This window comes from Hylobates moloch, unplaced genomic scaffold (assembly GCF_009828535.3).
Source record: "Hylobates moloch isolate HMO894 unplaced genomic scaffold, HMol_V3 SCAFFOLD_3, whole genome shotgun sequence".
NCBI classification, from domain to species: domain Eukaryota; kingdom Metazoa; phylum Chordata; class Mammalia; order Primates; family Hylobatidae; genus Hylobates; species Hylobates moloch.
The window spans coordinates 20,506,131-20,523,652 of NW_026652278.1; positions in this window are offsets into that span (position 1 = coordinate 20,506,131).

Below are 17,522 nucleotides of genomic sequence, written 5' to 3' on the forward strand. Positions count from 1 at the left end.
TTCTCCTCTCCTTCAGCCCTCCCTTGATTAAATCTTTCTCTTTGGATTCATGCTGATACCTTAAAACTTAAGTGAGTAGGGTTACCTCTTCCAGAGGTGCTTCCTTGTTCATCCCTATCAATGAGCATGAAAAGGAGATTTCAGTTTACACAAATCACCTTTTAAGTGTTGGTTCCCCATGGGGGAGATATGGTGAAGTGTTAGGTGCCCATTGAAATACAGGAATGTGCCTGACAGGGGACTTCAGAAATAGGCTGGCCACAGGCTGTGTCACCCGTGGCCCCTTCGTCTTGTCTCACCTGGTGGATGAGGTGGTTGGAATGGGCTTTTTTAAATTGCCTGTTAATATTTAAAGAGTCCATGATTCCATCGTTTCACCACACGCCCCAGTTATGGCTCAGAGATTCACGCACACCAGCAAAGAAGACAAACCATATTGAAAGCTTGGCTCTGGAATTTGAGAAAAACAAGGCTAGTCTGTCAGATTTACCCGAAGTGGGGAATACATGTTGACAGCCATATTCAGCTCCCCCAATCACTCGGCAAGATTCTACTAAGTTACCCTTGACAGTGATATGTACATGTGTGGGTGTGTATATTTGTGTTCCTGTGTGATTTTTCTTTAAAGATCTGGGTTCCAAGATGGATGATCTGTTACCCCACTGTGTTGGACTTATCTATGCCGGGAGTGTGCTAAGGGAAGCCAAAAAAAGAATCTGAAAACATAAGGAAGCTATAAAATGGGGAAATGTTTAGAAGCCAAAGTCCTGATTCCACTGTGAGATTTTCTGTTTGCTTTTTGTTCTGCGTGGGTGATGGTTCCTTATTTGGACCTTGAGGAAAGCTACTCCCTTAGCCAACATAGGAACATTAAAAATTGGACACCTAAGAGTTTTCAAATTTAGCAAGAGGAGGGGTTAGGCAAAAGCGCCCACTTCACAGGCATCCTCTATCCCCCCAACGACTCTGTGAAGGGACTTGGAGAGACACACACACTCTCTCCCCTTGAAACCCTGAGGAACACTCTTCTGTTCTAACATTTTTCTGAAGTGCCCAGCTTGATCACCTTGCTTCAGCTAATAACAGGTCTGGGTAATAAAGTGACAATAATACCTGATGATCCAAGGGTTAATGGGGAGATGTATGCATCTGTACAGGGTTTCATCACCTGCCTTCCTAAGATTACCACTGCTATAGGCATTTGTGACAGGAACAGCTTTCTGAAAGACATCAGTCCTCCATAAATATACTTTTCTTATTGACAAGATGTCTTTTAACCCTAATAGTAATGGAAGAAGGCCAATAAATGAAACATTTACTGCACAACTTGCCTTATTTTGGGGTGGTGTACAATTCCTTTCTAGCTGTCTCTAGAAGATGTTTTCAGCCTAATTTGCTCCCTAGAAATTTCACTCGCTACAGTTATACGTCTATGACGTTTTATTGCCTGAAGCCAAGTCTGCATAAGAACTTTCTTAAGATATACTTATCCTAATGCCAAGCTACAGCAACTGGGCTGCTTTATGCTGAATTATTTGTGCTACCCGGATATACAGGGCAGAGACTTCCCAATAGTCATTGCCATAGGGTAGGTCTAAATGTTTCTAAGAAGGGGAAAAGAGGCAGGAAAAAGGTGAAAAAAGTTTCATCTAGGTTGATTTGTAGAAGTCTTTAGAATTAATAATTGGATGCGTATTTAACATATTAAAATGCCTGAGGTTTTCTTTTGTTTTCTCTTTTTAAAATGGCTTCAATGACCCCACCCTGTCTTACAGAGCAGCTTTGCCCACTCAAATCCATTGCCGTATTCAAAAATGTCACAGATACCAAAGCACCTTCCACTAAAACATGGGCACCTTAAAATGAGGCAGATACTATGTAGCCCGGTATTGAGCAGTCTCACAAGGTGGCTTATGTGTGTTCAAGTGACAGAGCAGGTGAAATTTTAGGAGAGGATGATGCCATTGTTCCCCCCTTGAAATTCATCTACGTGTGGGCTGACACACCTGCATCTGGCCAGAAGCAATATGGGACAGAAGGAAGTAAAAGATCCAAGGAGACTCTCAGGTCCATAGTGTGAAGATTTCAGGTTTGGTCCTCACTGGGAATCCACAGCAGCATCAGCCCCAAACTGTCTTGAGAAAAGACTAAATCTATGTTGACCGAACCACTTGAGATTGGATTAGAATCAGCAACTCTCTCTCCTCCCTTGCAAAATCCCTAATGTTTCTGCAAATTCCAAATTCCAAATTAATATGGATGGATTACGTTTCCTAACAAAACATTCATTTGGATGAGGAAAGGGAAGAAGTTTCAGTGAATGAGTTCCAGGATCCGGAGTGAGTTTGGATCTCAGTATAGGCAACAATATGCAGCACAAGGTTTAGCAACAGTAAGAGAGCCTTCCAGTGGACTGTCATCTTTAGCAAACACCGGTTCTGGGTAGCCTGAGGGCGTGCTGTAAATACCTAGAGCAAGAAGGAGAGCATTAATTGTTATTAAAGGTTCCAGGATGCTGAGAGTGAGGGGTTATAATAACCCCCAAACTCCATAAGAAACACGGGAGCCCCTCTCAGCACCCCCACCTATGGAGATGTGGTGTTTCTCTTTGCCTGCGTCCCCACACACTGAATTTCTAATGACTTCACACGCTGTTGGAAATCCTCCCTGTGCTTTTTAAGGGTGGCCAAGGTTCGTGATGGTCTGTTAACAGCACAGGGATGCAGGTTCCTTGTTCTCATTCTGCAAAGGACTATGCTTCTAAAGAAACCCAAGTCTTAGGCCAGGAAGAATCCGAAGAGGCCTCCTGGGCCCCACCACTTCCCATTCTCCTTCCAATCAATGTGCATTAGGGGCTAAAGGCCATAAGTGATGGCATCTATATGCCTGTGAGACCCTCCTGGCCCTGCCACCCACCCAAACGACAAAGGTGATGACTCTATCTGGAAGCCAGATAGAACATTTCTTAGGGAAGGATCTGATGTTAATGTCTTTCTGTCTTTTCTTCTTTGAAGGCACCTCACACACCCCTTTATACAAGAAGCATCTTTCTAACGTTATCTTCTGGATGTTCATGCTATATTATTGCTGGTTACAAAAAAGCATGTACTGTAGAGTTCTTTTTTTATGTAATTATTCTTTAAAAATATTTGACTTTGGGAGGCCTAGGTGGGCGGATCACTTGAGGTCAGGAGTTCAAGACTAGCCCAGACAACATGGTGAAACCCCGTCCCTACTAAACAATACAAAAATTAGCAGGGCATGGTGGCAGGCAGCTGTAATCCCGGCCCCCGGGAGGCTGAGGCAAGAGAATCACTTGAACCCAGGAGGCAGAGGTTGCAGTGAGCTGAGATTGCGCCACTGCACTCCAGCCTGGGTGACACAGCAAGACTCTGTCTCAAAAAAATACAAAAAAATAAAAATATTTGGAGACATTTGCTTCAAAATGTCAACAGCAATTTTTCCCCCTAGATGATAGAATTTGGGATAATTTTTACTTTACTTTCATTTTCTTTTTGTTTGGTTTGTTTATTTATTTATTTATTTTGAGACAGGTCTTTGCTCTGTCCCCCAGGTTGCAGTACAGTGGCACAATTCTAGTTCACTACAGCCTTGAACTCCTGGACCCAGGCAATCCTCCCATTTTAGCTTACCAAGTAGTTAGGTCTACAGACATGCACCACCACACCTACTAACTTTTCTTTTTAATTTTTATTTATTTATTTATTTTATTTATTTATTTTTCGAGACAGAGTCTCACTCTGTCGACAAGGCTGGAGTGCAGTGGCGCTATCTAGGCTCACCACAACCTCCACCTCCTGGGTTCAAGCGATTCTCCTACCTCAGCCTCCTGAGTAGCTGGGACTACAGGTGCACGCCACCACGCCCGGCTAATTTTTGTATTTTTAGTAGAGACACGGTTTCACCACGTTGGCCAGGATGGTCTCGATCTGCTGACCTCGTGATTCACCTGCCTCGTCCTCCCAAAGCGCCAGGATTCCAAGCGTGAGCCATCGCACCCAGTGACAAAGTATTTAATTTCACTCCTTCAGTTTAAAAATAAATGATGGGCCAGGTGCAGTGGTTCGCACCTGTAATCGGAGCACTTTGGGAGGCCAAGGCAGGTGGATCTTTTGAGGTCAGGAGTTTGAGACCAGCCTGGCCAACATGGTGAAACCCTTTCTCTACTAAAAATATAAAAATTAGCCAGGCATGGTGGCAGGTGCCTGTAATCCCAGCTACTCAGGAGTGAGGCAGGAGCATCACTTAAGCCTAGAAGGCAGAGGTAGCGGTAAGCCAAGATCGCACCACTGCACTCTAGCCTGGGAGACTAAGTGAGACTCTGTCTCAAAAAAAAAAAAAAAAAAAGTAAAAAAAATCAAAAAAAATGATGAACCCCACTTATCCAAATGTGCTTGGAGACCTGCATACAGATTTCACAACAGCAGCATCCTCTGTCCTATAAGGAGATTGATAGAGTTGGATATGTGCCCCTCCCAAGTCTCAGGCTGAATTGTAATCCCCAGTGCTGGAGATGAGGCCTGGTGGGAGGTGTTTGGGTCATGGGGGCGGATCCCTCATGGCTTGGTGCTGTAATGGCTTGGTGTTGTCTTCATCATAGTGAGTGAGATCTGGTCATCAAAAAGTGTGTGGCACCCCCCTCCCATTCACTCTCTTTCACTTGCTCTTGCTTTCACCATGTGACATGCCTGCTCCCCCTTTGCCTTCCGCCATGATCATCAAAAGCTCCCTGCAACCTCTCCAGAAGCCCAGCAATGTCAGGGCTGTGCTTCCTGTATACCCTGAAGAACTGTGAGCCAACTAAGCCCCTTTTCTTTATAAATTGCCCAGTCTCATGTATCTCCTTACCGCAGTGCAAGAATGGCCTAACAGGGATTGTCCTTCCGAAAGCCCTTTCTTATAGATTGTCCCACTTGCTGCTTAAAACACCTTGTGAGGTAGAGAGAACAAATATAATTACCCCCATTTTACAGGAAAAGAAACTGAGGCTCCAAGAGATCCAGGGTGGCCCAGTGTCCCATAGTTGGTAAGTGGCCAGACCAGGACTGGAATGCAGGTTTCCTGTCTCCCAGTCCAGATCTTTTTTTTGCTCCTGGATTCTGGTCAACCCAACGACAGACTCATCCTCACGATTTTCTGTGACACCCTGGGAGTATAAAGGGGATCTTGGCAAAATATAAATAGATTTCTTTAAAGCAAAACTCACACCCGGCTACGCTGTGAAGTTAACATTTGTCCATCCATTCCTCCCCTACTTAGGCTTCTTCTGAGATCTCCAGAGCTTTCTCCCCAGCTTTGCCTCTTCCTCACCCCCCACCCCAAAACAGCACCCTTTACTGTCCCCTAGGGTTTCTCAAGCTTAGCACTATTGACGTTTTGGACTGAATAAGTCTTTCTTGTCAGGGGCTGTTCTGTGCGTGTTGGGTATTAGACAGCACTCCTAGTTTCTGCCCACTAGTTGCCAGACCCTCCCCACTCCCCCAGCGGTTGGGATCATAACAGATGTCTCCAGAAATTGTCACACATCCCCAGCAGGTTGTGGGGGGAGGGGGGCGGGGAGGAATGGTGGGTGGGGAGGGAGAGTATAAAATCATCCTCACTTAGAGAACCACTGCTCTATATGGAATCCCCTTTCTGGAAGAAATGTGATTTATTTTCTTTCTTTCTTTCTTTCTTTCTTTCTTTCTTTCTTTCTTTCTTTCTTTCTTCTTTCTTTCTTTCTTTCTTTCTTTCTTTCTTTCTTTCTTTCTTTCTCTTTCTTTCTCCTTCCTTCCTTTCTCTTTCTCATTCTCTTTCTTTTTTCCCCTTCCTTCCTTCCTTCCTTCCTTCCTTCCTTCCTTTCGAGACGAACTCTCCCTCTGTTGCCCAGGCTGGAGTGCAGTGGCACAATCTCAGCTCACTACAACATCTACCTCCCGGATTCGAGCAATTCTCCTGCCTCAGCCTCCTGAGTAGCTGGGACTACAGGCACGTGCCACCATGCCCACCTAATTTTTGTATTTTTAGTAGAAATGGGGTTTCATCATGTTGGCCAGGCTGGTCACGAACTCCTGACCCAAGTGATCCACCTGCCTCGGCCTCCCAAAGTGCTAGGATTACAGGGGTGAGCCACCGCGATTTATTTATTTATTTTTGACACTGAGTCTTGCTCCATCTCCCAGGCTGAAGTGCAGTGGTGCGATCTTGGCTCACTGCAGCCTCTGCCTCCTGGGTTCAAGCACTTCTGCCTCAGCCTCCCAAGTAGCTGGGACAGGTGCGTACCACCATGCCTGGCTAATTTTTGTATTTTTAGTAGAGACGGAGTTTCACCATGTTGGCCAGGCTGGTCTCCAATTCCTGGCCTCAAGTCATCCTCCCGCTTCAGACTCCTAAAGTGCTGGGATTACGGGCATGAGCCACTGTGCCCCACCTTAGATATGTGATATACTTTAGATTCACTTTAGTAAATCAGTTCTCTAACTGGTTAGGGAGATGCCACAATCCCTTCGCCCCACCCCCAACTCCCCCAGCCAACCAGGGGCTGTATTAGAATGGCCCAGGAAGTTTTTTCCAACTGTGACCCTCCTCAGCCCCCACAGTCCTGTTGAGAACCCATGCCCTGCACGAGGGAGCCTCTTGGCCTCAGCAGCAGGACTGAAATCTTGGATCGTGTGGATCTTGCCCTGTGTGGATGTGTGACCTTGGGCCCCTCCATAAATCACTCTGACTCTCTTCGCTTATCTGTAAAACAGGGTTGTAATATCTACGTGTGAGTGTTATTACGAGGATTCAGTGAAATAACATGTAGAGTTGCCTTGATTTCTACATCTTTCAATGGGGCAGTTTCCCTTTCTTGCCTCCCCTCTCCAGATGGGGATGGAATACCAGGATTTAGCATAGTTCTGGCTCCTTGGGAGAGCCCAGTAGACCTTAGCTCTTATCACTGTTATCCTATCCCTCCCAGTTAATCCTCTCAAGAACAGCTGCATTATACAAAGGAAAGGTGCCTAAACTCAAATCAAACACATCCCTAATGGTGGCTTTCAAGCCCCAAAGATAAGCTGGACAGTTGCAGCAAAGACCCTTTGGGATCTCTTTGTGGTGCTATCCACTGGGAGGGGCAGCCCCACCAAAAGAGCGACTCCAAACACCCTCCTCTCCCTGTCCCTTCAGGCAAGTCCCTCCCATCCAGTTAGGGCAGCACATAGATTTTGAAAGCCCCCAAGGCTTCATCACAATTGACTAGTAATTTAATAATATGCAGACCTTGGCAAACACTAATTAAGCAAGAGCACAGCTCCCGGTGAGGAAGGCCTGCCATCTTCCCACCCCTAAACCCTGCTTACAAAAGGGAGGCAACTGAATGGTGGCTCCCAGAAGTGGCCTGCTTTGCAATGAAAAGGAAGGAAAGAAGGAAGGCTAGGACAAAGGGGAAGAAAGGAACTCCAGGTCACAGTAGTCTAGTCAAGGCTACTACTGCCTACTTGGGGATGGATGGTCTTCTTCAGACCAAGGGTCTTCTAACTTTTATTTATTTATGTATTTATTTCGAGATAGAGTTTCGCTCTTGTCACCCAGGTTGGAGTGCAGTGGCACGATCTCAGCTCACTGCAACCTCCACCTCCCGGGTTCAAGCGATTCTCTCACCTCAGCCTCCCAATTGGCTGGGATTACAGGTCCACGCTACCACACCCAGCTAATTTTTGTATTTTTAGTAGAGACTGGGTTTCACCGTGTTGGCCAGGCTGGTCTCAAACTCCTGACATCAGGTGATCCACCCGCCTTGGCCTCCCAAAGTGCTGGGATTACAGGCGTGAGCCAACGTGCCCGGCCCTAACTTTTCAACTTGTAGGGAAGGTTGTCAGAAACTTCTTTGAGAATCCAAAGCTAGATTTAGGGTGTCTCACCAGGAAAATGCACTGACATTTAAATTTTTGCAAGTAATCCCTAGACTTTGTATTAAAATCTTCTGTCCTAAATAATCATATGTAACGTCTTAGATTTGTTGAATCTTTTACAATTTAAGAAGCACTTTTCAGTAGCAAAACAGTAGGCACACTTCCATTTTCTCTTACATAAAATGGAGTTAGTAGAAGTGTCTCTTGTTAAAACTGTTTCCATCTTACAGATAAAAAAACTGAGACCTTGAAAAGCTTGACCAAACTCACTCTAGTCAGTAAGAGCTGGGATCTGAACCCAGGATTCTTGACTCTTCCTATATTGCTCTACCTCTCTTTTAATTTTAAAAACATTTTTGTTAGGCCAGGTGTGGGGGCTCACGCCTGTAATCTCAGCACTTTGGGAGGCTGAGGCAAGTGGATCACTTGAGGTCAGGAGTTTGAGACCAGCCTGGCCAACATGACGAAACCTTGTCTCTTTTAAAAATACAAAAATTAGCCGGGCATGGTGGTACACACCTGTAGTCCCAGCTACTCGGGAGGCTGAGTCAGGAGAATCGCTTGAACACAGGAGGCAGACGTTGCAGTGAGTTGAGATCACGCTACTGCACTCCAGCCTGGGCAACAAAGCAAAACTCCATCTCAAAAAATAATAATAATAAATAAAGACATTTTTGTTAGAGTGTAACATTCATATCATAAGTGCAAAAAATTTAAATACTCGGCCGGGCACGGTGGCTCACGCCTGTAATCCCAGCACTTTGGGAGGCCGAGACAGGCAGATCATGAGGTCAGCAGATTGAGACCATCCTGACTAACACGGTGAAACCCCATCTCTACTAAAAATACAAAAAAATTAACCAGGCGTGGTGGTGGGCGCCTGCAGTCCCAGCTACTCGGGAGGCTGAGGCAGGAGAACGGCATGAACCTGGGAGGCGGAGCTTGCAGTGGGCTGAGATCGCTGCACTGCACTCCAGCCTGGGTGATGGAGCAAGACTCCGTCTCAAAAAAAAAAAAAAAATTAAAATATTCACCTTATGAATGTTTACAAATGAACACACCCATGCAACTTACCATCTAGGGTATTACCAGAACCACATAAGTAATCCTTGCATACCCTCCAAATGGATATTCTCCCAACATAAGGTTGCCAGATTTAGCAAATAAAAATATTGCATGAAACATATTTATACTAAAAAAATTATTTGCTGTTTTTCTGAAATTCAAATTCAACTGGGTGGCCTGTATTTATATCTGGCAGTCCTACCCAAAAAGTAACCATTATTTTGACTTTTTTTTTTTTTTGAGACAGACTTTTGCTCTCGTTGCCCAGGCTGGAATGCTGGAATGCAATGGTGCGATCTCGGCTCACTGCAACCTCCACCTCCCGAGTTCAAGCGATTCTCCTGCCTCAGCCTCCGGAGTAGCTGGGATTACAGGCGCCCAACACCACGCCCAGCTGATGTTTTGTATTTTTAGTAGAGATAGGGTTTCACCATCTTGGCCAGGCTGGCCTTGAGCTCCTGACCTCAGGTGATCTGCTCGCCTCGGCCTCCCAAAGTGCTGGGATTACAGGTGTGAGCCACCGCACCCGGCCTATTCTGACTTTTATAACTCTAGATTAGTTTGACCTGTTGTTATGTATTGTATAAATGTAATCATACAGTACGTGCCCTTTTGATTCCAGCTTCTTTGTTTTTTTTTTTTTTTTTGAGACAGAGTCTTGCTGTCCCCCAGTCTGAAGTACAGTGGCGCTACATGGTGAAACCCCGTCTCTACTAATGCAAAAAATTCCAGCTTCCTTTATTTAACATTTTGTCTGTGAGATGCAACAATGTAGCAGTAGTTGTTTTCTTTACTGTATAGTATTCCATTGTGTACAATGTTTATATAAATTTATAACATACAATGAATATACATTTATTACTTGTACGTTGTATGTATATGTGTGTGTATATATATGTGTGTTTTTATGCACAAATGCATGTACAATGAAGATAAATGTACTTATCCCCTCTACTGCAGCTTAAACGTTAGGTTGGTTTTAGCCAAGATAAACAGGGTTGCTATGAATATTCTTGCACATGTTCATATATGAATGCATTCTGACACCTGGAATGTGACAATACGCTCACTTTAATAGATAGTGCCAAAATTCTTCAAAAATTGTTGAACCAGTTATACAAGAATGTACAGAGAGATGCAATTGCTCTAATTGGTATGGTCAGTTTTTCCCCTTTTATGGTGAGTGTATGGTGGTGTATCATTGGTTTTAATCTGCATTTCCTTGTTAACTAATGATGTTGAGCATATTTTCACACACATACTGGCTATTTAGATATCCTCTTTAGTGAAATGCCTGTTCAAGTCTTTCATCCATTTAAAAAAATAGGTGGTCCATCTCTTTCCTATTGATTTATAAGAATTCTTTACATAGTCTACATATGAGCCCTTTGTCAGACATAGGTTTTACAAATATCTTCTGTATTGCTTGCCTTCTCATTCTCATAATGGTGCATTTTGAGGAACAGAAGTTTTTTGGGTTTTTTTGTTTTTATTTTTGAGATGAAGTTTCACTCTGTCGCCCAGCCTAGAGTGCAATGGCATGATCTCAGCTCACTGCAACCTCCGTCTCCCGGGTTCAAGCGATTCTCCATCTTCAGCCTCCCGAGTAGCTGGGACTACAGGCATCCGCCACCACGCCCAGCTTATTTTTGTATTTTTAGTGGAGACAAGGTTTCACCATGTTGGCCAGGCTGGTCTCGAACTCCTGAACTCAAGTGATCCACCCCCCCTCAACTTCACAAAGTGCTGGGATTACAGGCATGAGCCACTGCACCTGGCCCAGAGGTTTTTAATATTAGTAACCTTTATGGTTATTGCTTTTGTAAGTATATGTGTTATGTGAGAAATCATTACCTACCCCAAGGGCATAAACATATTCTCATATGTTGCCTTCTAGAAGAATTTTGTTTTATCTTTCACATTTAGATCCACTAGACATTTTTTTTTTGTCTATGGTATGTACCTCCCAATTAATATTTAAATTATTTCCCAGCTTCACAATTCTACAGAATCTATGTTCACATTCACTAATATCATCATTAGATAGTTTAGTTCAATTTAAAAAGAATTACAAAGCATCTTCATATGTGCCAAGGTATTGTACTAGATGCTAAGAATTTAAAACTTGAACTTGGCATGGCAGCCATTCACTCAGAGCACCCAGTCTAATACCTTATACCCTGTGATCTGCCCAGATCCATGTGAGGCTCCTGCCAACATCCATAGTATCTTTTCAAAGTCCCTTGCCTTAGAAGCAAGGTCTACCGCAGATTTGCTTTTCAGGCTGATACTTGGTGCCTGTCCCCCAGAGTCTGGCTAGGGAGGTGGGAGCATGCTCATGGTATTACTCCTTTGGGGAATCTCTGAATGTTCACAGGGAGAGGCTGAAATCTGGTTCCTATGTGAGTAGCAGGTCCCTGAGCCAAGTAAGAGCCTACACTCCAGCCAAGTCCGTGGTGGAAAAGATGCATTGTCTAGTCACCTGGAGTGACTCGAAAATCCCTGGGGCAGCTAAAATGTCAGTAACAGGACAAGTAATAAACTATGAATGACTTTTATGATACCTGATTGTATCATAACTGTTCTGGTTTGCTGGCCTCACTAGCTCTTCCAATGAATCATCAATCACATTGCTAACATCCAGCTACTAATTCCTTAGTCTGGGGAAGGTGATGTAAAGGTTGCAAGCTCACCCACCATTTCCAATATCTGTCATCTGGAGACTTTTAGCGCTGTTCCAAAAAAAAAAAAAAAACCCAACCCACTATCCTTACCCTTGGGCTCTTGAGGGCTCTTTCACTCCATCCCTAGTAATCACCCAGAACCCCCGTTCCTGGTTTCTGGCCCCTTCTGTTGGCCCAGGCAGGCTCTTTTTATTGGGATGTATCAAGTGGTCGTGATTTCCCACTGGACCCAGACTCTCTTGGGGATTAGAGTTCATTCTGGCTCTTCCTACCCTGGTCCTTCTCATGGTAGAACACTCCCAGCCTCCAACACTGACCACCAGCATTGATGGCTGTTGTCCCACCAGACCCATTGCAACTTCCACAAGACAAGGGATCTAGGTATTGCAGGAGGCCCCAGGGTCCATAGCAGCTCCAGGCTCTACTTAACTACCCCGTGGTTCCTAGTAGCTTCAGGCTCTACTTAACTCTGCTCTACTTCATTTCTTTCTTTCTTTCTTTCTTTCTCTCTCTCTCTCTTTTCTTTTCTTTTCTTTTCTTTTCTTTTCTTTTCTTTTCTTTTCTTTTCTTTTCTTTTCTTTTCTTTCTTTTTCTTTCTTTTTTCTCCAGACAGAATCTGGCTCTGTCACCCAGGCTGGAGTGCAGTGGTGGGATTTTGGCTCACTGCAACCTCTACCTCCCCAGTTCAAGCGATTCTCTTGCCTCAGCCTCCCAAGTAGCTGAGATTACAGGTCCGTACCACCACGCCCAGCTAATTTTTGTATTTTTAGTAGAAACCGGGTTTCGCCATGTTGGCCATGCTGGTCTCAAACTCCTGACCTCAGGTGATCCTCCCACCTCAGCCTCCCAAAGTGCTGGGATTACAGGAGTGAGCCACTGCGCCTGGCTGCAAATTTATTTTTTAAAAATATTTCGATAGCTGCATTTCAATGTAATTGGGCTAATCCTGTGGGTTTTTTTAATTAATTATTTTTAACTGCTTTTTTTCTTCTTTTTTTTCTTGAGACAGAGTTTTGTTCTGTTGCCCAAGCTGGAGTGAAGTGGCATTATTTCGGCTCACTGCAACCTTCGCCTCCCTGGTGCAAGTGATTCTCGTGCCTCTGTCTCCCAAGTAGCTGGGACTACAGGCGTGTGCCACCACACCTGACTAATTTTTGTATTTTTAGTAGAGACAGGGTTTCACCATGCTGACCAGACTTGTCTTGAACTCCTGGCCTCAAGCGATCTGCCCCCTTTGTCCTCCCAAAGTTCTGGGACTATAGGCATGAAATGTTTAGACCATTTACATTTATGTGAATATTGCTATGGCTGGGTTTAAATATATCGTCTTGCCATTTATTTTCTATTTGTTATTTCTGTTCTTTGGGGTTTTTCCCCTTTTTAACCTTCTTTTGAATGAACTGAACATTTTTATGATGTCATTTTATCATCTTTGTTGGCTTATAGCTATAATTCTTTGTTTTGTTATTTTGATGATTGCTTTAGGGTTGATGGTATATATATCTTTAACTTATCACTGTCTACCTTCAAACGATGTTATACCTTTCTACATACAGTATGAGAAACTTACAATAACATACTTCCATTTATCCTCACCCAGTCTTTGTGTCATTATTGCCACACATTTTACCACCACATATCTTATAAACCCTATAATACATTGTTAAATAATTTTGCCTTAAACAGTCAAATATCTTTTAAATAGATTTACATAATAAGGAAAAAGTCAGATATTTACCTATGTAATTAATGTTTCTGATACTCTTTATTCCTTCATGTAGAGCTGGATTTCCAACCGATGCAATTTTCCTTCTGCCTGAAGAATTTCCCTTAACATTTCTTGCAGTATGGATCTGCTGGTGATGAATTCTTTCAAATTTTGTATGTCTGATAAAGTGTTTATTTCACTTTCATTTTAAAAAGATAGACTTTATTCTTTGCTTGTTTGTTTGTTTGAGACGGAGTTTCACTCTGTTGCCCAGGCTGGAGTGCAGTGGCGCGATCTCAGTTCACTGCAACCCCTGCCTGCCAGGTTCAAGAGATTTTCGTGCCTCAGCCTCCTGAGTAGCTGGGATTACAGGCGCGTGCCACCACGCCTGGCTAATTTTTTTTGTATTTTTAGTAGAGATGGGGTTTCACCATGTTAGACAAGATGGTCTCGATCTCCTGACCTCGTGATCCGCCCACCTTGGCCTCCCAAAGTGCTGGGATTACAGGCGTGATCCACCATGCCCGGCCGACTTTATCCTTTGAGCAGTTTTAGGTTCACATCAAAATTGAGCCAAAGGTACAGATATTTCCCATATGTTCTCCCACCTCAACACATGCACAGCCTCTCCCACTATCAACATCCTCCACCAGAGTTGCATATTTGTTATAATTGATGAACATATACTGACACATCATTACCACTCAAATTTCATCGTTCACATTAGGGTCCACTCTTGTTCATTCTATGAGTTTTGACAAATGTACAATAGCATGTATTCACCGTTATCATTTTAAATAGAATAATTTCACTGCCCTAAAAATCCTCTGTGCTCTGCCTATTTATCCTTCCCTCTCCCCCAACACCTGGCAACCACTAATCTTTTTACTGTCTTTATAGTTCTGCCTTTCCAGATGGTCATAAGGTTGGATTCGTATAGCACATATCTTTTTCACATTGGCTTCTTTCATTCAGTAATTTACATTTAAGTTTCCTCTATGTCTTTTTATGGCTTGGCAGCTCTTTTTAGTGCTGAATAATATTCCATTGTCTGGATGTACCACAGTTTATTTATCCATTCATCTACTAAAGAGCATCTTGGTTGCTTCCATGTTTTGGTAATTATGATCAAAGCTGCTATAAACATTTGTGTGCAGGTTTTTGTGTCAAAATTTTCAACCTATTTGGATAAATACCAGGGAGTATGGTTGCTGGATCACGTGGTAAGAGTTATGATTAGTTTCGTAAGAATTGTCTTCCAAAGTGCTAATCTGTCTTCCAAAATGGCTCCCATCCAGTACCAACAATGAACGAGAGTCCCTGTTATGCCATGTTCTTGTCAGCATTTGATATTTTCAGTATTTTTGGATTTCAACCATCCTAATAGAGGTATAGTAGTATCTCGTTATTCCTTTTAAACTGCAATTCCCTAATTTCATATGATGTTGATCATCTTTTCATATGCTTATTTGCCATCTTTGGTGGGGTATGTGCTTTCATTTTTGAAAGATCTTTTTGCTGACTGTAAAATTCTAACTTATCGGTGTTGGTTTTTTTTTTCTTTCAGTTCTTTAAAGATATTGCTTCAATGTCTTCCGGTTTGCATTGTTTCTAACAAGAATTCTACTGTTATTCTTATCTTTATTTCTATGTGCATAGAAACAATGCTTCTTGAAAAGTTTTCTTTATTACTGGTTTTAGGCAATTCTATTAAGATATGCCTCACTGTAATTATATTTATTTCGAGTGTTGTGCTTGGGATTTATTGAGCTTCTTGGATATTTTTTGGTTTGTTTTTTCTGAGACAGGGTCTTTCTCTATCATCCAAGCTGGAGTGCAGTGGTGCCATCTCAGCTCACTGCAACCTCCGCCTCCCAGGCTCAAGGGGTCTTCCTACTTCAGCCTCCCAAGTAGCTGGGACCACAGGCACACATCATCACACCTGGCTATTTTTTTTTGCATTTTTAGTAGAGATGGGGTCTCGCCATGTTGCCCAGGCTGGTCTTGAACTCCTGAACTCAAGCGATCCACCTGCCTCAGCCTCCGAAAGTGCTGGGATTAGAGGCATGAGCCACTGCTCCCGGACTGCTTCTTGGATCTTTGAGTTCATATTTTTCATCAAATAGGAAAAGTTTTTGACCATTATTTCTTCAAATACTTTATCATTTGAAGACTCTAGTTACACATGTATTGGGCTTCTTGAAGTTTCCCTATAGGTCAATGATTCTTGTATATTTTTTATAAGTCTTTTTTCCTTTGTGTTTTACTTTAGTTTCTATTACGTTTGTAAGTTAATTAATCATTCTCTGGAGTGTGTAATCTGCTGTTAATCTGATCTAATGTACTTTTCATCTTAGACATTATAGTTTTCATCTTTAGAATTCTTATTAAGATTTTTAAAAATATCTTTGATGTCTCTACTTAATATGCTTAATTGTTCCTCTAGCTTCTTGAATATAACTTCCATTGTTCCTGTCTACTAATTCTGTCCTCTGTATCATTTCTGATTCAGTTTTGATTGAGTAATTTTTATACTCACTATGGGTTGTCTTTCCCTAATTCTCTGAATGCCTGATAACTTTTTATCACACATCAGACATTGTGAATTTTACCTTTTTGAGTGCTGGATATTTTCTGTATTTTCACAAATACTCTAAATATTCTTGAGCTTTATTCTGGGGCATGGTTAAGTTACTTAGAATCAGTTTGATTTTTTCAGTCTTGTTTTCAAGCCTTGTTGGGTGAGAACAGAGCAGCAGTTAGTTTCAACCTAAATTTTTCCAACTACTGAGACAAAAGTATTCAGAGTACTCTACCTTATGCCCTATGGATTATGAGGTTTTCTACTCTGATTGATGAGAACTGGAACTATACCTGACCCTATGTGAGTTCTCTGTTCCTTTTGCGGGTTCTTTTCCTGGTCTCGCATAGTTTCTTCATGCACATGTGCTAATCAGGACTCAGCTGAAGAGTCCAGGGAGACCCTCTCCAGATTTCCAGAGTTCTCTCTGTGAAATTCTCTCCTCTTTGATATTTTGCAAACTCCCACCACCTTGGCCTCCCCTCTCTCCTAGCTTTTCCTTCTCAACTCAGCGACACCACGAGCTCCTCATCTTTGTGCTACAGTTGAGACACTCTCCTGTGTCCCCAAGCTGGGCAATGTCATAGCGGTCACCTAGTTTATTTCTCATCCCTTGGGGATCAACTGCCCTATGTTACCCGATTGTCAATGTTTTGAAAACTGTGGTTGCATATACTTCATCTGGCTTTTTCAGGTAGGGTAACTCTGATCTCTATTACTCCATCTTGGTCAGTAGCAGAAATCTGCAATCAATCCTATATATTGTATTTAATGCATTTAAAACAAAATATGGAGCCTGAGAAAATGTCCATATCCTTCACTAGATGGTCAGAGGGGACCATGACACACAAAAAGGTTAAGAACTCCTGCTCTTGCCGGGCGCGGTGGCTTACGCCTGTAATCCCAGCATTTTGGGAGGCCAAGGCAGATCATTTCAGGTCAGGAGTTTGAGACTAGCCTGGCCAACGTGATGAAATCCCATCTCTACTAAAAATACAAAAAAATTAGCTGAGTGTAGTGGTGCACGCTTGGAATCCCAGCTACTCGGAAGGCTGAGGCAGGAGAATTGCTTGAACCCAGGAGGTAAAGGTAGCAGTGAACTGAGATTGTGCCGTTGCACTCCAGCCTGGGCAACAGAGCAAGACTTCGTTTCAAAAAAAAAAAAGAACTCCTGCTCAGGTAGGATTAGTTAATATTTTTACAGGGTGCACAGATTTTCCCTGAGAAAGGTGGAACAAGGCCTGAGCTGCTTTTAGGCCCTCAAAAGCTGGGGTCTGAACATGAATGAGAACATGAAGATGGTCTCTGGCAGTCCTGGGCTTTCAGAATTTCCCCAGAGTAGATCTAGGAGGAAATTCGTTCCCACCCTGCAGTTTCTCCCTGTTGGCTGTGTCTCTCTTGCTTCCCAAAGAGAGGTTTGCAAATGTTTGGCAGGGTCTGGACAAATATGTCATGAAATTTTAATTTCACAGCAAACTTGGTTATTAACCTTTTTTTCCTTTATCCATGCCCTTCCTAAAAATCCTTCCCATCCCCACTGCAGACTCTGCCCCATTTTCTCCTCCCTTATAGTTAGGGTGTAAGCT